This window comes from Acartia tonsa, chromosome 7 (genome assembly GCF_053477335.1).
Source record: "Acartia tonsa isolate MP-2025a chromosome 7, ASM5347733v1, whole genome shotgun sequence".
NCBI lineage: Eukaryota > Metazoa > Arthropoda > Copepoda > Calanoida > Acartiidae > Acartia > Acartia tonsa.
This window is the reverse complement of record NC_137266.1, coordinates 49,210,344-49,232,805: the sequence shown is the minus strand read 5'-3', so window position 1 is coordinate 49,232,805 and position 22,462 is coordinate 49,210,344. Positions and strand designations below refer to the sequence as shown.

General features: G+C 33.7%; 1 protein-coding gene across 1 annotated transcript in view; it reads left to right on the top strand.

Annotated features, from left to right (window-relative positions):
• Nucleotides 1–18,549: 18,549 nt before the first annotated feature.
• The window catches only part of LOC145324595 (uncharacterized), a 117,620-nt gene continuing 113,707 nt past the window's right edge, over nucleotides 18,550–22,462 (top strand). The window contains exon 1 of the mRNA XM_080167177.1: nucleotides 18,550–18,943. The gene's annotated coding sequence lies outside the window, so the exon portion shown is untranslated. The remainder of the gene's footprint in view (nucleotides 18,944–22,462) is intronic.

The window sequence follows — 22,462 nt, the reverse complement described above, 5'->3', positions numbered from 1 at the left end:
TGTCCCCAGGTTCGTTGGTACGCATCTCTCGCACGGCATGACGGCCACGATCTTGCTGCTGTCGGCCGCGTCCACCGCCGCTGGCGTTCTTCTCCTGGTTCCTCTTGCGCACGTTCGCCAGCCGGTCCTCAGGAATAGTACACGTCTTCTGCCAATGGCCAGGCGTGCCACACCTCCGACAGTTGCCTTTCGGTTTGTCTTTGGTGGCACCGCCCGTACCTTTACTCGCTTGCTGCTTCTTCTTGGGGCAATTACGCGAGTAATGGCCAGTCTGGTTACAATTGTAGCACTTGACGCTACTGGTTCCATCTCCGACAGCGTTGACCTCCATATCCTCGGTGCCGTCGTTGCGATAGATGACACGGTTGGACGTGGCGAGGCCATCCATGGAGGTATCCTCAGCATCTCCATGGTGAATAAGCTGACGCTGCGTGGCAATCTCATTCATAATGACGTTCCGTAGGACACCCATGCTGGTAATACTAGGTAGCTGACAAAAAACTCGTTTTCGTACTTCTCGATGGCGTAAACCAAGGGTTACCTCTTTCCGGAATTGACCTGGATCACGGTTGTCTGGGGAGTAGGCCTTCAACCACATCTGTTCTTTCTTAGCAAGATACGTCTGCGGAATCTCGTTCTTGCCTTGCGACAACTGCTTATACGCGTCCTTGTTGATGTCCGAATCGGACGGTGCTAAGAATATGGCATCCAGTCTATCCATTACCTGCTCAAGAGTGAGCGCGTCTTGGTTGTCGGCGACTTCTCGGGCCATCTGGAACGCTTCTCCGTCGAGACTCATGATGTATTGGCCTTTCCTGCCCTCTTGATCCGATGGGTGATGACGGGCAATTCTAAACGCATTGGCCATCTTGGTCTTGTGGCCATCCCAATCTTCTCCGGCACGGTTGCAAAACCGGGGAAAATTCTGCTTGTTAAGCTTCCGGCGCTGGTTCTCCAACCAGGTGTTGCCTAGCGCAATGAGCTGAGCGTTCTCATTCGGCGCTCCTTCTGCTTGTGCCTCTTGAATGGCACGCTGCAAATTCAACTGTTCTAGATCGGCAGCCTGGGCAGCTTGCGCCATCTTTGAAACTTAACGAAATTTCTTCAAAATTTAAAGAAAATTTTACCAAGTTGGTGTTCCAGACGTCAGAATGGTCCCACACTGGTCTCCAAACACAGGGGTCTTCGTCCTTTCTGATCTCAGTTCTCATAAAAACCGTCTGGTTGTACACAATCGTCCGAAATTACCGTAGTTCCTCGGGGTAATTTCCACGTAAATCTCCTGTTGAGCACTTCGGTTTATCCAAGCACAGCTGACACCAGTTTGACTGTAACGGATCGGACGTGATAGATAGCTTTTTAAAAACTAATAAAGCCCGCCTCGAGCGGTGTGGCGGCACTTCACGTTGAGTTGGTAACGTTGTGGCTGAAGCGATTCAAGAGCGAAGCAACTCGTTCCCTTCGTTTGTACGTCTCCGCTAAGTTAAATAACGAATACTACACGCAAGTACCCACAGGGGATTTTATGTGTTTCTGGATAATTAATTGCAGCTAGGAATAGCTGCCCACAAATTGGAGTTGATACTCTACTAACAACTGTTTGTGCGGAACTGATGTATTTTCAATAGACAAGTATAGTTTACACAAAATAATGAATACATATTATATCAATATACATATAGGAAAATTACAGAGAGTATTGAAGTAATGCGGGGGCGTTTCTGATCATGCAGGGATGGCTAGGGATACACGTAGGTCTGCACAGGATATATCAGCAGGCCGGAGTGTATGTTGAGTTTCCCGTTTAGTCACGTTCAGTTGTGCTGGGGAAATCTCCGTGATGCATTGAGGATGCCAAATCCCTGGATAACTGAGAGCCTTTCTCTACAAAAGTACATAAGTCAAATATCGCCTAAAACCTACACGCGTAGATTATAAAAAGGTCAGATATACATATAAATGCGCAGCATTATATGTATATCAATTTCTTGGAAAAATATGGCCTCATATGAGATATCATAAGACTTTAACAGAATATAATAAGTACAAATGTTTCATAATTAAAACTCGAAATCCGTCATTTGTGGGCTTAAAAATTCAAATAAAAGTAAAATTAATAGAGAAAAATAAACGCTTTAAAATGGTACTAATTTCATAAAAATCTGTCCACTCGTTTAGGATCACGAAAATGTCATTCTGCTTATTTTACAAGTATCTCAAGTAAGACCCACTACAGACTGTATTGCTATAACATACCTTTTGTTATTTGTTGTTGATCTGTCATACACTCCAGGGTTACCAGATTTTCTAAACTTGCACACAAACAAAAAGTTGCTATCTGGAATCTTCAACAACCCAACAGGAAAATCCGTTCTACCTGGGAGTCTGGGATGTAAATTGGACCAATCAGTACCTATCATTGAAGTTAATATATCTTCTTTACCTGTATCCCAGGTGCTAAAAGCATTCAGAAATTCACAACCAAACTCTTCTCCAATCAAAAAACTGTCCAATCAACAATTGCTCCTGCTCTTTACATGGACAAATCAAGAGATGTCATTTCTCTTGTACGCAAAAACAATAGATGATTACCAAATAAAATCTCTCTTTAAAGAAATTCAAGATGATGATGACAATTGTAGGTTTTATTTTCCAGAAGAAATAGTTAGTTTAGATTATCTTTTCTCATTTCTCTCAATATCTCTGCCTAATATTGGAGACCAAGGTCAGGTTAAATCAATGAAAATAAAGAAAATGCTCAAAAAAGAGATTGATAGAAATAAGAGACTGCTTGAATCAGAAGTTTCCCCTAACACAACCAAGAAACTAAAATTCTCAAATAAAAAAATCAAGAAACTCTCCAGCAGCATGATTACAGCTGATTATACCACTACTGAAGTAGAGCTTGAGATCTTTGCCCCAGACCTAAGTGCTGAAGAGTTAATGAGTTGTAAATATTTCTAAATTCTAAATACCTTTAAGAGAAATTATGTAGTAAAAAAAACCACTAAAAATTAGGCTTGCTAGTTAAGTTGCAACTAATTTGAGCCTAGTTTTTTGTCCTTTTTTTGTTTTTTTTGTTGAACTACTAGTTCACCAAAACATGGGGTATGTTCTGCCAGCTTGGAGTTGGCATCTTATTTCTCCCCACAAAACCGGTTTCTCCCCAAAACAACCCTGGTCGCTCCCTTTCTGGCCATTTGGTCTCTGACTGCCGAATGGGAAAGAATACATATAGATCAGGTTGTTAAATTTAAATTATCTTCGTTTTATGGATGTTTTCATCCTTGTCCTTTATTAATTGTATAAAGTTGTTGTGCTTATAAAATATTAATTCTTGCCATAAATTTGCAGCCAATTAGCTGTTTATTTGCAGCTTATGCTGCTGCTATTCGCCGCCGCTGCCAATCGCAGCTGTCATTGTCCGCCGCCGCCAATTATTGCCGCTGCCGCCGCCAATTGCCGCTGCCGCCGCTATCATTGTCCGCCGCCGCCAATTGCCCCCGCAGCTGTCATTAACCGCCGCAAATTGCCGCCGCCGCTATCATCCGCCGTCGCCGCTGTTATCCGCCGCCGCCGCTGCTATCTGCCGCCGCCACGTAAAGCCATCCACTAATTTAGCTAAAGTAATGTAACATTTTCATGATAATCTATCTTTAATTAAAAATGCTATACTTTATATTAACTACCTAAGATGGCTAAACTATCTAATTACTTTGCTTAAGTACTGAGCTGCCGTTATTCGCCGCCGCCGCCGTTATTAGCCGCCGCCGCCGTTATTAGCCGCCGCCGCCGTTATTCGCCGCCGCCGCTGGTATCCGCCGCCGCCATTTGCAGCCATCCAATTTGGCTAGAGTAATGTAACATTTCATGATAATCTATCTTTAATTAAAATGCTATACTTTATATTATCTACCTAACTATTTAATTACTTGCTTAAGTACTGAGCTGCCGTTATTCGCCGCCGCCTTTATTCGCCGCCGCCGCCGCCGCCTTTATTCGCCGCCGCCGCGACTTACCTTTACTTCTTTCACTTAACTACTGATCGCCATATCTTTTTCATATCTGTCCTTTAGCTGCAACGCTTTAGCTGTTTCAGCTGCACTATAACATTGTGCTGCAATTTGTTTATCCATTCTTATACCTTCTTTTTAAGAATCGAGATTTGGAACTGCCAGACTGTTGTTTGCAGCCAGACTGCGCCCAGGACGCCCATGAGCCAGCAGATTGTGCAGCAGCCTTGTACAGACCGCCAGCAGGAGAAGCCTTTGTGCCAGCAGGACCATCAGGATCCTCCAGCTTGCAGGTCAAGTTCAGTAAAATATCTCGCATTTTGATCATGTCATTCTTTTATGCTATTTGTTATAATAAACCTTAGATTTTAAATTTTTATATGTTTTTTATCATTTTAATATTTTATTCATCCTGTATGTCAGTAACATTTAGAAAGCGTAACAACTCTAAATTCGTTACCAGAAAGTCTGTACATCCTTTTTAAACATGTTGATTTTTACTTTTTTAACAACAAATTTTTATGTGATAAAATACTCAGATTAAAATGTAAGTATGTATATCCTTAAACAGTATTCTTCATTTTAGAAGTTTTGCAACAAATTTACTATAATACTTTGCATTTTCAGTTCTGACAAAAGTTACAAAAGTTAATGTTCGTCTGTCCTACCGTTTTAGAGCTTCGCTTTTATGCATGGATGTTGTTATCCTTGTTAGAATAGATTTAGATATACAATTACAAGGATGACAACATCCATAAAAGCAAAGCTCTGAAACGGTAGGACAAACAGATACTAACACTTATATGATGTCAGAACTGAATAATCAGTATGTAAATGTATAAGAGTCAAAGCAAAATTGTAAGTAAATTTGTTGAAAAACTGCTTGATACAGGATAATGTTTATGGACATACTTACGTTTTTAGGACTTGATTATAGAGTTGCTTCGCTTATATTATTGTACTTGGTTGTCCAACGAATCAGTATACCAAAAATCGGATAAATAGGTTACATACAAATTTGTTGTTAAAAACGAAAAAAATCAACATGTTTAAAATGGACATACGGACATTCTGGTAATGATTATAGAGTTGCTACGCTTTCTAACTCGTACCTAACTTCTACAGGAATCACCGTTCAAAGTTTGAAATCGATAGGACAATTCTAACATGACTAAAGAGAAAGTGGACAGTGCTTAATTTTACCCTTTTCAGTCTTGAACTTATACTTCCACTATTTATCTATGTAATACAACACAACCCCTTTCGGAAGAGGCAAATGAATGTAGAATTTGAGCAGTTTTATTGGTTTAGCCCCCCCCCCCCCTTCCCCCTTCTTAATTTAGAGACAATTAATCATTTCTAGGGTATTTAAGAAGGATATCAAGGACACGTGGAAATGTAAACTTTAGGATATATGATCTGTCGCCAAAGTGTAATTAGGATGAGTGCATTATGGATATCATAATTTGGGGGTATAAATTTTAATGGGAATTTAAATTGGGGGAATCCGTCACTTTGGCAAAATGAAGTTTGGGAATTTAAATGAGGGAATTCGATTACGGGGGAATCGATTTGTGGAAAAGTACCTAGAACCGTTGGAATCAATCTATTTCATGGCATGGTAATAGTGTAAAGGTTAGGTATATAATAACATGACCAGATTGTTCCTCCATTGTTTTACTATTGGATGATTTAGAGATTATGTATCTTAATTATAATATTATTGTTTTGAATAAAGCTCAATTTTTATTACTTCCTCACCTAACCTTACCGACCTACAAATGACAATTTTATTGTTTTTTAATCTCCGCCTCTTTTGATTTTATTGCTCTCATTTATCCTATTATATAATGCATTAAGCTTTTTTTTTGTCTGTAGCACGGCATCTCGCTAACCACTACACCGATATGGTTCTTATTTACAATGAAGGTTCAGGGAGGTTAATAACTATTTTTGGGGATGGTATCGCCCCTAAAAATAACCCCCAAACCCAACTAATTGCTTAAAAAATCTAATCTTTAAAACTTAAAGTAATAATGTCAACTCCACCCCCACCCACCTCCCCCACCCCCCATACATTAAGTGCCCCTGGAGGCTTTTAGGGACTTAGCCGCTATTAACTTATAAATTATTTGAGAACTACTTGGCATTGTGTATTGTCTCCCAGAAGGAAAGACACAAACAAATATAGAGTAGCTTCGCTACTTAAAAACTGTAGATCCGAAAGTCCCCCATTACATTTCCCCCTTCCCAACAAAATTTTAATCTTTTTCTATTGAATTGTCTTCCATTGTAAAAATTACATTAATCCCCTTGATTCTCCGCCCCCTTTATAGGTAAAATTTAGTTGCATTATTTTCCACCAGGCGTCGCGATTAAAACCATTATCTGTAGAAAATCATAGAACTGCTTAACATAGAAATTTAAGACTATTTATTTTAAAAAATTTTAATGCATTAATTCAAATATAAACAGAATATTATATGTAATTAAATTTTAATACACAAACCAAATCAATATTTTTGAAACCCTTATCATTTAGAATAAATTATGCCTGAAACACATCAGAACTAAACACTAAAATTTTCTTCTATTTGTAGACTTTCGGGTCACTTAAACATTATAAGAGTAATGTTTTACTCGTAGGGTCGTTCTGTCCGTAATTGTTAGATCTTATCGTTCAGGCAGATTGGAATCGATCAAATTCAATTTTTGAATGGGGATTCCTGTAATAGTTAGGTATGAAATAGAAAATGCAACTACTATAATCGTTACCTGCATGTCAATACGTCCATTCAATACATGTTGATTTAAAACTTTTTTGACAAAAAGATTGCTTGTAATATAATTATCCTATTCATTTTGTCATACTGATTCCTAGGACAACAATGTACAATTTTATAAGCAAACCATCTCCTTAACCAAGGCTAGAAATGACTGTATGTCCTTAAACAGTATAAATAATGTAGGTACGCAGTTTTGCTACAACTTTGCTTACAATTTTGTTTAGACTTGTACATTTATATTCAGTTCTGAAACTCTACATGTATTAGTGTTTGCCCTACCTTTTCAGAGCTTCGCTTTTATGGATGTTGCCATTATTGTTATATATTAACTTCTTTATTAAACAGATATAAAAGTTGCTATGTAAATCGCACTTTAAATAATTGTGAAAAAAAGATTATAATGTATTAATTGGGATAAAGGCAAAACTTGGGGGGGGGGGGGGTGAGGGGTGTCAACAACCCCCTTAAAATTGAAATTAGGAAGGCCTACCTTAGCCTTTCTTCAACCCCTAATGCATTCACACCCCCCATTCCCCTAGTGATTCGCTAATCTAATCTAATTCTACAGAAATCTCCTCCCATTTTGATTATTACTGATTACTGAAGGTCAAATCTACGCCCCCTTTTTTTAGATATTATATCAATTTAATATATTTTAATACCGCTAGGTGGTTTATACTAAAACTTTAATAATGTAAATTTGTTGCATGTTATGATAAAGCAATTTTCATTATGAATGCACAATCTAAATGTTTATTATTCTAAAATTCGCGGGTTTTTATTGTATAGATTTACAATTTATACTTCAGATAGTTTTAATATTTTAAAGCTTTATTTAGGGTCTTATTTTTAGACATTATACAGTAAGTGCAAGTTGCATCATTAAAATCCTAGATTTATTTTTGGAGGCTTTTTAAGTCTCCTATTTAGACGAAATGACAAACATTAAAAGTAGTAAATTAGACTAAAACAATCCGAAATTTGATAATATAGACTAAAACCGTACTGAGACTTAGGTGAATCTTCCCAAAAATTGAGAACTCAAAGTTTTAAATGACTAGCAAAACAAGCAACAAAAATGGTCCTAGGACAAACGCAGGAGTCACAAACTTAACCTATCCTAACCTATTTTAGACCATATAATAGGATCTTTAAATGCATAACCCCTGCGGGGGCTTATTAGAACATTCATATCTTAACCTAACCTAATCTTTATATAAATGCTTAAATAAATAAATATTTTAACACCAAGCGTTTGGGATTCATGCGTTTGTTTTGGAACCCAAAAAATACTAATCTATATTTACGGATAGTTGGAATCAAATGAAAGTATAACGTATGCCTTTAAAATAAGAAAGGTTATCCTGTAAAATAGATAGACTAACCTTTTAGGTGAAAGGTATCTCCTTAAATTTGAGTGTATGTTTTGTGCTAGTTAAGCATTATTTATCTTATTTTAATTTTATCTATCATATTTTTTTTAAAAAGATAGGTTGTTTTCTATTGTATATTAAGATCACAATAAAAAAACTGAACCGTTTGAGATTATATTTTGAGACGCTTCAAATAGGTCTCAAGGTTATTTTAGGCAATTTTTAAAAAGATTTATGTTTTGGAAGGTTTTAAGCTATTTTTCAGCCACTCCACTTATCTTACCAATTCAGAGGCTGGGGGCGTATAAAACATCTTTATAAAGATTATTTATTATCCTAGTTTCTTCACGCAACCTCGTACGCAAACACACACACACTGATAATGTTATGGGTTGGGCCTACATGAAATCTTGGCCAATAAGAAACTAGTTGCCTCGGGCCTAATTCCACTTCTCTTAGGCCTATTCTCTCTGTGTGTGTTTACCCCTTTATATTGCATGGCCTACTCTTTTTATTCATATTCTCCTTTTATCCAATCTTAGACATAATATTAATATTTTAGGCCTATTTATTTATTTCTCTTCTTCTTTCAATACATTTTATTTTTTGTCGTTATTTTTGTATTTTTTTGAGGCCTAAATTAGAATTGAAAATCCAATGTATTTTGTACACATTCTTCGTATTTTATGATACAATTTTTAAAGAATTACAATAACATATAAATAGACTAAAATTACAATTTTAAAATATATTTTAAATAAAAAAAAGTTGTTAACTTTTATAATAACAAAAAATACAAATGTTTAAGATTTCACAAAATTGACATGTTTAATCAATTTAATTTAAAAGTTTAAGTTTTGCAAATTTTAAATTCGCAATACAGTTATTTTAAAGAATGAACAAAAAAATATTTGTATATATTTCAGTTCGGCACCTCGGGACTAAAAAAACTGGTTTTAATCTCATAATTGTACATTCTATATCCGCGGAAAGCCGTTTATAATACGATGCGAGAAATAACTATTAAAATACCCAAAGACATTTGTAAAGATTCTCCAAAAAAATAAAAGCAATTCGAACTGGTATTTTCTGAGATATTTAGCTTCAGACAAGAATCCTTAATACGTTATATTATTGGATATAGTTAGTTAATTAGCAAGTATTTAAGTTTCGGCTTGTTACTATCAAAAACTTTGCAACTATTAACTGAAACCGACCTTGTTTGCCTAAACAAGATCTAGCACTGTTGGCTTCGCCTAAAATCTAAAGCCTCAAACGGACAGATATACATTATACTACTTTGTATTATAAATTCCTTCATTTATTTTCCAAATCACTACAAAACTAATTTTGTTATCTGCATTGGTTTGAAAAGTGACTTTGTTTCAGGGATGAAAAGGGATAAGACAATGGCCGATAAATTGATGTACACCCCCAATGAAATTAACCTTTCCGCAGATTAAAATTATTGGTTGAAACGATTGGTCACTCAAATTAATTAACCAACCAATCAAAATTCAGTAAAAGTTTTCAAAGTTGTTAAACCAACAAATAAGAAAACATTATTATAAGACTTTGAGGACCAGTGTGATAAAGAGCCCAATATCCCCTTCCTCCCTGAATTTTCTTATCTGCTTTGGTTTGAGAAGTGACTTTGTTTAATGTTGAAAGATTAGGCATAACGTCAAATTCATTTAGTATTCTTACAAAGCTACAAAACTGAAATTAGATTTGACAGACACAAAAATAATATAGTAGAATAGCACATTATATTGTGTTTTTGTTTTGTTTAACGCGATGCCCAAGACACTAATATCCCAACTTTTCAGACGAACAAACCATTGATTTAAAAAAATCTCTGTAAGTAGTTATTATTTGATCCTATTTTAGATACATCGTTTTTTACTATGATGTCGTTGATCTGGCATAGAAGCAGTAGGTATGACTTTTAGAGTCTTTATTTATGCTGATATTCGAGTCCATCGAGGGGTGGATGGGCTATGTGTTACGTTACATTATTAGTTAAATGAGGCTAAACAACACCTTGGGCAATGAAAAAAATTCAAATTAAAACACCAGGAAAAGAACAAAATTCATTTTGGTATTTACAAAGAAAAACAATCCAAAACAATGATATATTTTTCTTGCATGGAGGAAAGGGTCTCAAATATGGCAAGACTAGTTAAGTTATGCTATTACGGAAAGCCGCTGTTGTGTTATATTCAATGAACATCCATCCATCCATCTTATATTTCTGTCACACGCGCGATTGACACAAAATAAAAGGAGAATTCAAAATTATATTCACGGATATAAATATTTAAAATTGGTCAAAATTATGAAAACAAGAAAATTAAAATACTTTTACGAAAAAGAGCAGTCGACCTAAATATTTGATAAGAAAATATTGGTTTTATCTTTTTTTATGAGATGGCGAAATATCCCCCAAAAATTATTGAAAATACTAATTTTCTTTGAGGCTACAAAGTAACATAAATTTTTTTTTAAAATTCTTTCCCTTTTATTCCTGATTCATTCTACATCTGGTAAATGTAACTTCATTAGGCACACATTTTCTTCAAAAGATCTAAAGGGATAAGACAATGGCCGATAAAAAGATGTACATCCACAATGATTATATAAAAAAATAACACTTCTGTAGATTACAATGGTGTTTGAAACGTATGGACAATCAACTAAATCAAGCAACCAATCAAAATTAAAAAAAAAACTTTGGGGACTAGTGTAATAAACAGCCTGATGTCCACTTCCTCCCTGCATTTTTTTCCAAAAACTAGGGCTCAGCACTCGCTGCTTTGTTCAGCAGCAATTCTAGCAAGTTACAGCTGCCCTCATAGCTGAGACATTTAGAGCTGCAAGTAAAATATTGAGAGGACATTTTTTTCTAGACCACCCCCCCCCTCCTCACCCTCCATGCCAAAAAAAAAAATTTCATTTACAGATATTTAAGTAAAGCCGTTACGAAGATTTTAACAAATTCAACTGCAAACTTTGCACAGAGACCAGTAAAAATATTTTGAAAAGGATAGATTTTTTGTGTTGACAGATTTGCTCATAATTCCATAATTCTATTGTTACAACTTTTTTTCATAATGCAGTTACAGAGGGGATACAAAAATACCAAACAAATCTCTTTAAAAAATGGATAACAACAATAAGTAGCAAAGATTTAAAAAATATGGATGGACAATGACATCCGGAGAAAATAAAGTATAGAGCAGTGTCATAAAAAAATAAACATTTGATAAATTATAACACAAATCCTATTAAAAATTTATGATAAAATGAAAAATCTATGAATCGATCTAGTAACCCAATCAATAAGTGAAACCTCGTAGAAATATGTAAAATAGAACATATTCAATCCCTTAAAAATTTCAGCCGTCTATCTTGAAAAAACGTTTTAGGCGGATATACGGACATTTCGAAATATAGCGTAGATTTGCAACTAAAAATAGCTTTACTTCCCATTACAATCAATCAAAATTCAATAGAAGTCCCCATATTGTTAAGCTAACAAATATGAAAACGTTACTATAAAACTTCGGGGACTTTAAACAGTCCAATGTCCCCTCCCTTCGTGTAATTTTGTAGCCCAAACCTTTTTTTAAAATTACGAGCAATTTCCTTATGGGGAACCTTTTTGAAATCTGAGTAATCATTCAATATGCACAAAAATTTAAATCAAATATTATTTTCAGTTCATAATATTTATAATATTTCCTTTGGATTTTTTTAGCGTTTCGTAATATCAAAATTAATGAAAATAGGAGGTAGGATTTCGTTTGTTTGCTTATTTCATTATATCAGGTTAGATTAGGCTATATTGGCAACTGCAGTAGCCCCGCCGTGTAAGAGTAACGCAGGTATAGGCCCTGTAATGTTAGGTTCTCCGTTTGGGTTAAGCATAGGATAAATAAAACACGACCCCTCCAATTATTTTTTAAAAAGATGTACAGGATTTTAGTGCTCGATAAGCACTTTTAGGGAAAGCACCCTACGGCTTTGTGGATAGTCAGACGAAAAAAAACATGTACAGAAGGACATTGTGACTTTTTATTCAGCTTCGTCATAAAAAAAATCGGATATTCGCGCAGTGGGATATTTTTGCACTTTTTTTCAGCACAAAGGAAACCGAAAAATGCGCCAAGCATATTTTTGTTCATATTTACATTTTATATTTAAATGGTATTATATTTTGTTTCCTTCTTATGCTCAATATTTCAGGGATCTAAAGGGATAAGACAATGGCTAAAAAACTTATGTAACCAACCAATGATGATTTACAAAATTACCCTTTTGTAGATTACAATTAGGGGTTCAAACGTGTGATTTTTAAACGTAATGAACCAGCCAATTAAAATTCAATACAAGTCCCCAAAGTTGTTAAATTAACGAATAAATACGTATTAAATTAAACTTTGAGAACTTAACAACTCAATGTCCCCTCTCTCCCTGCCTTTTAAAACATAATGCTTAATATTTCGATTAACTGGAAACGTTAAACAAACGTCTAAAATGAAAAAGCTTTATTAAAACATATTTTCTAAACACAAAAAAAAGAGTTAATTGTTTTTTAACGTATGCCAATTAATATCTCATTCAGTTTTATCAGGTTTCATGCTATTTTCTGATTATATTACATTAAATATATTATATGACAGAAGAAAGAAAATAAACCCAAAGCTTTGAAAGATTTCTAAATAAAAAGCTATTATAACAATAAATATTTCTCTTATTATCAAAGCAAGAGGTACTTTTTTGACAGATTTATTGGGATAATTAAAATTTTAGAGTTATCTTTTTATTTTTAGTAGCTAAGCTTCTCTATATTTTAAAATGTCCGTCAGTATGTCTGTCTGAAACATTGTAGGAGAAAAGTAATTTTCTCAGATCCTTTTTGAGATTGACGTCAAAAATCTTTGTGAAGATTTCTCCTACACAAATAAACAAACATATATAGTTTACTTGGTACGTTGGTTTGTCGGTCATTGTACAAAAGGCATAAATATATTTTTAGAATTTTTGTGATTTTCTATTCCTATCGTGTTCTTTCTCCCTTCTTTTTTATGACCTCTGAACATCTGGTTTTTAAAACATTTTAGTTCTTCGCTACTTATGGATGTTGTCATCCTTGTTTATATTTTTACCCACATTAATGTTTGGAACTTTAAATCATTACAAGACCCCCCCTCAACTCCCGTATTTTACAAGCCACTCTTTTTCAAATTTATTTACTAGTAGCTTCGCCTTTAGTATCTAGTCAGAAACAGGCTTCTCTAGAAATTATAGATCATTCCATTTAAAACCCAAACATTCCAGGCCTATGTTATACAGTAGCAAGTATTTTTTTGGCTGTAGCATAATATCTCGACAAAAGTACTGAATTGAATGAGTTCTCCTTTAAGGAAAGCTTTACATGGAGGCTGAGATAGTTTTAGGCTATATTTCTGCCTATTCTTCCCCTATGAGTACAGAGCTTATAGATGCTAGGGGTGCAGCCGATAGTTATCTTATAGAGAAGTAGCAAAAAAGAATAAAAAAAAGTATTTTATGAGGGTCCTTTTTGAAAAAATTCTCATAACTTAAAAATCCTTTGACCTCCACCCATTAAATATTTTCTATTTTATTTTGCTTTTAAAACTTTATATATTTCATTTTTTCAAATCTTTTAATTCTTACCCTTGCATACATATTTCAAATGAGGAATGAGAAACTGTCCCAATTTTGTTTAACTTTAGCGGAACAAGTTCCAATTACGTCATATTTTTCTTTCCCGAAAAAGGGAGGGGGGGAAGAAAATCTCTTCAAAAGAGATGGGGAAAACCCCCTTTTCTCCCATCTCTTTTTTCTTCCCCCCTTCCCTTTTTTTTCTTTCCCCCTTCTCTTTTTCGGGAAAGAAAAATATGACGTAATTGGAACTTGTTCCGCTAAAGTTATACAAAATTGGGACAGTTTCTCATTCCTCATTTCAAATATCAATGTTTATTAAATAAAAAAGATACCATTAGATTAATAAATCATAAATGCTAGAATGTTTTTAATGATTTTCCCATGGTTAAAAAAAGATGCATTATTAGATAATGTCATCAAAATTTTGATATGCTTCACATTTCTTTTTGTAGCGGAGCTACTCTATAATTCACTTTATCTTTCCGTAACACTGTGGGGGAAATAAGATTTCTCTACTGCTATTAAAGATAAAAATCTTTATTGAAGATTCTTATGACATATTCATACCTAATCTATACATTTTTTATTCAATCTGTCTACCGGTGAAAGATGTTAACGTTATTTTTTTTTAAGTTTCGTGATTTTATGGATTTTTTTTTGACATATTATCATCCTTTTTTCTTTGTTACAAGAACTGAATATCTGCTCTAAAACTTACTTTGACTGTTTGTCCATTAAATTTTTTTTGTGCTTCGCTACTGATGGAAGTTGTCATCGTTTTTAGACTAAATATACTAAATGACTATAGTTAACGATTAACAAGGATGACAATGTACTTTAAAGCTTTGAAAAATGTAATAGAAATAGAGAGACGATTTTTGGTATTTATAATAATTTCTATTTTGAAAAGTTTGTGCCTCATTGTTACAGGAATTTTATTTTAATTGGGATCTTGACATCGCCTCACGCCCAGTTGTCAATTTGGATCTACTGCAGGTCACGGTAAAATATTGCTGTTAAAGAATATTGACAAAAATCTATGAATTTTAAAGGCTGCTAGCTGCCAAACGACTGAACGTAAAGATTATGCCCGCACACTGTTTTAAGCGGCATAAGAAGGCCTACAAACAATCGAATAGCCATAAATCAATAATGCATAATTATCTCGCAGTGCAGAGAAATGCGCGTGAAAAAAGGCCTATTTTACGCGTTTTTTCTTCAGTGAAGCTTTCCCTGTTTATCATTGGATCTTGGCTGTTCCAGATTATTTGTAGGCCTCCTTATACCGCTTAAAATGGTGTGCGGTTATGCTCTGTACGTTCAGCCGTTTGGCAGCTAGCAGCACACTTAATTTATATTGGAGATAAATTTACCTATCGAAATTATGAGATGTTTCCTAGCAACAAATGATATTTTTTTTGTAAAATTATTCTATCTTTGTATCCATGTACTAACCAGATAGGGAGAGGAAATTGGGCTGTTTATTACACATTTCCCCAATTTTTATAATAACCTTTTTCTTATTCGTTGGCTTAATACCTTGGGAAACTTTTATTTAATTTTGATTGGTTGGTTATTTAACCTTGAGTGTCAAAACGTTTCAACCACTAGTTGTAAACTATAGAATTGAGAATGTACATCAATTTATCTGCCATTGTGTTATCCCTTTAGATCCCTGTGTTTAAACATATCCTAACACAATCAATGTAAAGGTTATTTTACAGAAATTTGATCCTAAAAACTCGCGATATTTAGCCACACTACGACGGGCAAAAAACCTAAAAGACATGCTATACAATGTAAGTTACATTTTAGATTAGCAAAATGATTTATTCAATCCTATCCTCTAATATAAAATAGTAAAGGTTTCTTTCTGAAGCTTAAAATCTCAATAACTATTGAACCGATTGAGGCATTCCCAGATAGGCATTGTGATGGTTTTAGGCTATTTTGCAAATTGTATAAAGAAGTAAGGTTTTATTTGTCTTAAGCTGAAGATTTCAATATAGATCCTGGGTTGGTTTAAGGCAATTTTCCATTAAAATCTTATGCTTTTTTTCAGTTACAATGCTTCCCCTTCGAAACAAATAAGATATATACGCCAGAGGCGCAGCCGCTAGTTTATTATAAAGTGCTTTTGTAGAATTAGAAACTTGTAATGCTAAACTAAATATCCCGATCTGTTGTTCAAATTTGGATGCAAATTTGGCTGTATTTCAAGAACTTTTTTTGTAAAACAATATAGCAAAAACAAGAATTTGATAAAGCAAATGAGTTGAAATTCTTTCTTCTTTGATACAGTGCTTTTTATCTGGTTTTTCTCCTCTGCTATAATTCAATTAGTAGATATCTTCTTTCAAGGACATTTTATTAGAATTAGACGTAAGAGAGGAAGGGAGGGGGGGGGGGGTTGCAATTGCACCCTTAGTTCGCACGCCCATATTTCCATCGATTTAAGTCTTTATATGGTGATTCCTGTAACCGTTAAGTATCATTTAGAATGCGTAGTAACTCTATCACAAAAACGAGTCCGTAGATCTATTTAAAACCTGTTGATTTTAAAAAAATTACAACTTTTTAAATGATATTTAATTTTAAGCAAAGCATCTCCATAATAAAATCCTTAAAATATACGTATGTCCTACAACAGTATCTTGTATTTATAAGCCATTTTTTAACAAATTTACATAAAATGTTCAATGAATATATTGCTTATTACTAGAATTTACTTACTTGTACTAATGTTCGTTTGTCCTACCGTCAGATTTTAGAGATTCGCTTTAATGGATGTTGTCATCCTTGTTTAAAACTGCTTAGTAACACACTGTATGAAAATCTAGAGAAAGGAAATGAGTTACAAATTATAAATTCTCTGTCAAAAAACTAGAGGCATTTTTTCTGTAATAAATACACATGGATTATTTGTAGCAAAAAATGAGCAAAATTTACTTTTTTAAATATTTGTTTTTGCTAGATTATGAAAATTTAAATCACCCTGTTCATGTTTACCCGCCCCGTCCCATGCAGTATTTTCTCTCTCTCTCTCTTTCTTTCTATTCTTCAAAAACTTTTATTTAGTATTTTATGTGTGATATGAAAAAAGGGAATTCATTGGGCCTCCCCCATTATATTATAAACATAGATTAGATATTTCTTTCTTTTTTCATCCCGGCCCGTATGCCACTATTTCCGTGCCTTAATCAAGAATGGGGGGAAATGAAATTACGGGGAGAAGCTAGGGGTGGTTAGGTGTAGTCATAAAGCGGCCTGGAACGGCGCTCTGACTACGGATCGACGGACGGACGGAGCGGAGTGTGTGTGTATGGCCCACTACTACGTATATCTTTCTCTCTTTCCACGGTGACTTTCTCCATGGTGCTGTCTGTATATCGGCTTTTTCTTCCATGCTTCTAAGGCACAATACTACTACTACGCCCCATGTAAATTAGGGGAGATGACACATTGGGGGGTTGGGTCAGGTTTGGGTAGAATTTTAAGCAAAATTGGGGAGGTTTTTTAAGGGTAGGTTGAGGGTGACTTTATTATACACACACACACACACACGGAGTAAATAGCAGCAAAACTCACCCCTAAGCTGCTGTAACAGCTTAAAGCCGGCATAACAACAGCTTACTACTTCTCTACTACAAATACTACTATCCTATAAGGCTTAGTAAGGCAAGTTAGGGCAAGGTACAGTACGGGACGTTTCAAGCTTTTACTACGACTTAATACTTTGTTTTTTTTTTCATTTAAATCATAAAAAATGGCATGACAATCATTTAAAATAAACAATAACGTCATAAATTGATGAAATATTTGATTGTTAAAATTAATCATCAGAGAAAATAAGGCAAAAAAGCAGTTTTGCCTGATTTTTTCCTTTTTTTGGGATGAACATTACATGAGGGATCGGAGTTGCCATTTTCAAGCTGCTAAAAACAAAAAATTAGAAGAAAAAGAAATTTCTGTTGAAAATATTTGACTATTTGATCCTCCCCCTAATTTTTAAAAAAAGGCCGTCTAAAACGCAGGGATCTAAAGGGATAAGACATTGGCCGATAACTTAATGGACATCCCCAATGATTATACACAAAATTACCTCTTCTGTAGATTACAAATCCTCTTACTAAAGTAACAGGATGTGTGTCTGTGTGTTTGTTTGTACCGAAGGATCTCGCTAACCACACTGTACCGATCGGGTTCTCCTTAACAGGGTAGCTTCTTATAGGTCATGGGAAGGTTTATAACTATTTTCTTGGGGGGTGGGACACCCCAACCCCCCAAAAAATGAAAACCCCCCCCCAAAAAAATGTAATTTTTTAACTAAAATTAAAAATTAGGGGGGGGGGGGGGGCAGGGTGCATTCCCCCCCCCCAAAAAAAATTTTTTTTCGCTCTCTCCCCAAAATTTTTTTTTTAACTTTTTCTTTTAAAATCTAAAATTAGAAATTAGGGTTTTCCACTCTCCTCTCCTCAAGTGCCCCTAGAGGCCTCTAGGGAGCGTAGCCGCTAGTATGTGATAAAGTCGTTTGGACACTGAACTTAATGAACCAACCAATCAATTTTGAATGAAAGTCCCCAAAGTTGTTAAGGAAACGTTATTATAAAACTTTGGGTACTAACATAATAAACACCGCAATATCCCCTCTCTCCATAATAAAAAAAGGGCAGCTTTCATGGATTTATTTTAGCAACTTTGCAACCGCTGGAAGCCGGCAACCCTGATGTTTAGTATAGTCTGAAAATATGAAAAGTATGGATGTGCGTTAATTTAGACTAAACATTTTATATTATATTATAATTATTTAAATAGCGTTAATAGTCTAATTTTATGAACGTTTTATATTATAAAAAGTGATTTTTTGTTATTATATATTGTATGTATGGTGAATTATTGGAAAAAAGTGATTTTAGTTATTTTTTATGTGTAAAACATGTTAATAAATTAATTTTAAAATATCAAAACTAAAAAATAAACAAAAATTATTGTTATTTTTATATATATAATAAGTGAAAAAAGTGATTAATTTAAGTGTAAATTTGTTTTGAAAAGTTGAAAATGATCAAATTTTAATGTAAGTAATTTTTATAATATATTTTTTATAGTAAATCTAGTTTTGTAATTAACATTGTCAGTCAGACTAGACGTTAGTCTGTTTGTCTGTTATTTAGAATGTTTCCTTTTAATTATAAGTTTTAGAGGGTGTAGATTTTCTCTTCTCCAAAAGGTTAAAAACACTTAAAGACATTGGTTAAGCTTCCCTGTTAAGGACAACCAAATTGGTCCAGTGGTGGTTGGAGTCTCGTGAGTTATTGTAGAAACAGACAAACATTTTACATCTTGTGAATGAAAACTTTATTTTTTTTTATTTGTTTAAAGTATCATTACCTATGTTTTCTTATTTTTCAAGACATCTATCTTTATTAGCAACCAAGAAAATTTACATTTATCCTATATCCTAACTAACCCATAGCTCGTAAGACAGACGGAAATCTGAAATTATAGAGTAGTTTAACTTTTATATCCAAGTTATCTTATTCGTTGGCTCAAAACTTTGGATAGCTTTATTGAATTTTGATTGTTTGGTTCCAATCTAGGTATTAGTTTTAAAACGTTAATAATTTAAATCTCTAGAAGGATAAATTTTGTTTATCATAATCTGGGATATGTATAATTTATCGTCCATTGTCTTTTTCCTTGATATCCTTGGAGTCACGCACAATTATAGAAATTCTTCGTTTTTGATAGTTTGATAGTATAGCATCGTATTATAGACAGCCTTCCGCGGATATTAAAATGAAAAATTGTCTGTAATACGACACTATACATAATTTTCAGTATGGCTAGTAAAACTGGTTCTAATCCAGCAGATATCAATCGGTTTGGAAGCCATACTGGAATAGTTATTTCTCGCATCGTATTATAAACAGCTTTCCGCAGATATAGAATGTACAATTATAAGATTAAAACTAGCTTTTTTAGCCCCGAGGTGCCGAAGGCACGGGCTAAAAAAACTGGTTTTAATCTTATGATTGTACTTTTTTATATTCGTAGAAAGCTAGATATAATACAATGCTATAGAGATAGTTTTTTCGTATGGATGAGAACCGGTTCCTATCCAACGGATTCGAATGAATACTGGAACTAATATTAAAATATGAAGTTACTTTAACCAGCGGTCAACTAGATAATGATCAGATGTTTATCAAGGTGAACTAATTAGAAACGCAGCCACCCAATTTTCTATAAATAGATTTTTGGAAAATTAATTTCTTGATGTTTCCAAATTTGAGTTGTACTTTGAAGAATTAATTTATTTGATTTTAAACATTATATATCCTTGGATGTATAAAGCAAAAGATCTGTTAAACGGCTAGGACTAATACTATTCAGAAGTGCTTTTCAAGTAAGCTATGTATATGTTTTGGGGTTGATTTTTTGCTATTTTGTTCAACATGAAAGTTAATGTATTTTCAAAACAAAACAAAAATCGGTACTGGCGTTTTCAAGATCTAAATTTTTGAAACTATAGATTTTTTTAATGTTTAAAATATTCTAGTGATCTTAGAAGACAAGCAACTATTACTAGGTACTTCTTATTATTGTTATTGGTTATTTTTTTTTAATAAATAACCAAATTTCGCAACTTGTTTCCCTATCAATTTATTGCAGATAAAAGGATTATAAATTTATCAGAAAAAAGCGTTTACAAAAAAGTATATAACCTATAAATTTTCATTTTTTAACATGTATCACCTTCCTTTAGATCAACCCTACAGGGCCCTTTTTAACCCAACCTAAATATATTATCTTCTACTAATGCCAGAAAGCTATTTGAAGCTTTCTTGAAAATTATAGACAAATTGGTTTACCTGTTTACGAGATCATAATGGATATACATTCATACATCCAGCTACTTTTAGAGGAACGCATTTTTTGAGGTTTTTTTTGGTAGAACTAGCAGGTTTCTTTTTCTTTTCAAAATTATCCGCTTTCGATATTTGAAATAAACCACTTTTTTACAGACAAAATCGACATAATGATTATTTATTCCCAAAATAAAAAGCAAAAATTGTCGTGATTTCTTTTTTGCGTTTGACGTTTTTTTTTGGTAACGAAGCTACTCTTTAAATTGTAGAACGTCTGTCCGTCTGTTTTTTTACAAAACCATGCAATGTAAACTTTTGTTTATGGCTATTCTACAAAAATAAAATCACTTTAATTTATTTTCCAATATTGCCTCGAAACTGATCAATATCCGGTGTATTAGAACTGGTTCTCAACCATTCTGAAAAATCATTAACATTGTTAAGTAACAATAGTTTTTCAGTTTATTATATGGAAATAGACCGTTGCCAAATTATAATATTACTTTAAAAAATCATTTTTCGCTAGTCCGGAGCCGGAGCCGTTTTTAACGAAAAATACGGCTCCGGATCCGGCTCCACCAAAAATGTTGCTGCTCCCGGCTCCGGCTCCGGAACACTGGTATTAAAGTATAATCCAGAAAAAAAGGCAAAATGTTAGCAAGGACGTCATAGACATTTTTGTAATAAGTATCCAAATTTTTATTGGACAGACGAACAAAATAACTTAATTATAGAGTAGCTAATTCTTTTTAGCAATTTTCTATTTTGTAACCCACAAAAAGTTTTGTATATTCGCAAATGTATACACAAATGGTTTTATATGTTTATTGAGGGCTAGCTTACAATGTAACAAAACTTAAAAGTTGTATGTATATTTAGCGTTTTCTTCTAAAAGCTTTTTATCTTCGTTTGAACATAACATTTACCTGTTTTTAGAGTATAACAGTCTACCGTCATTTAAATTAATTACTCTTTAAATGCAGGTTTTATGCTATTTATTTACTGGATTGAATTGACATACGTATGTTCATTGAATTCTGTTTTATCTTGTTTAAACTTTAATATTTTATTACTTTATTTCTTTCACTGGTGTTCATCTAATACAGTGATAAAAATAAGAGAGAGAGGGGACAATGGGCTGTTTATAACAAATCCCCAATGTTTTATGATAACGTTTTCTTTTTCGTTGGCTTAACAACTTTAGGGACTTTTACTGAAGTTTGATTGGTTGGTTCATTAAACGTCTCAGCCACTAATTTTAATCTAGAGAAGGGGTAATTTTGTGTGTTATCATTGAGGATGTGAATCAATTTATCGGTCATTGTCTTATCCCTTTAGATTATTTTCTGTGATTTATTTACAATCGCCTTATATTAACGTTTTTGTTTGAACGTTATATTTTTATCTTTTACATCTTTAATTCAATGACTAAAATAGCAGAGAGATAAAAATATACCAATTCTGTTTTATTAGATGCGTAGGTAGCACCTCTATAATTCATCTTTTATTTTGAAAAATACTTATATTTAGTTTTTTAAAGACATTTCTCAAAGAGTTAGTTTGCTTTTTTTGATTCTTCAATTTCTTATAGAGACTTAGTGGTTTCACCCCCTAGTATCTCGAGAGCTATGAAAAGCTTCCCCTAGACGGAGAACTCTATCGGTTCAGTTGTTAGCGAGATTTTAAAGTTCAACAAATAAGAAAGGACTACTCACATTCAAATT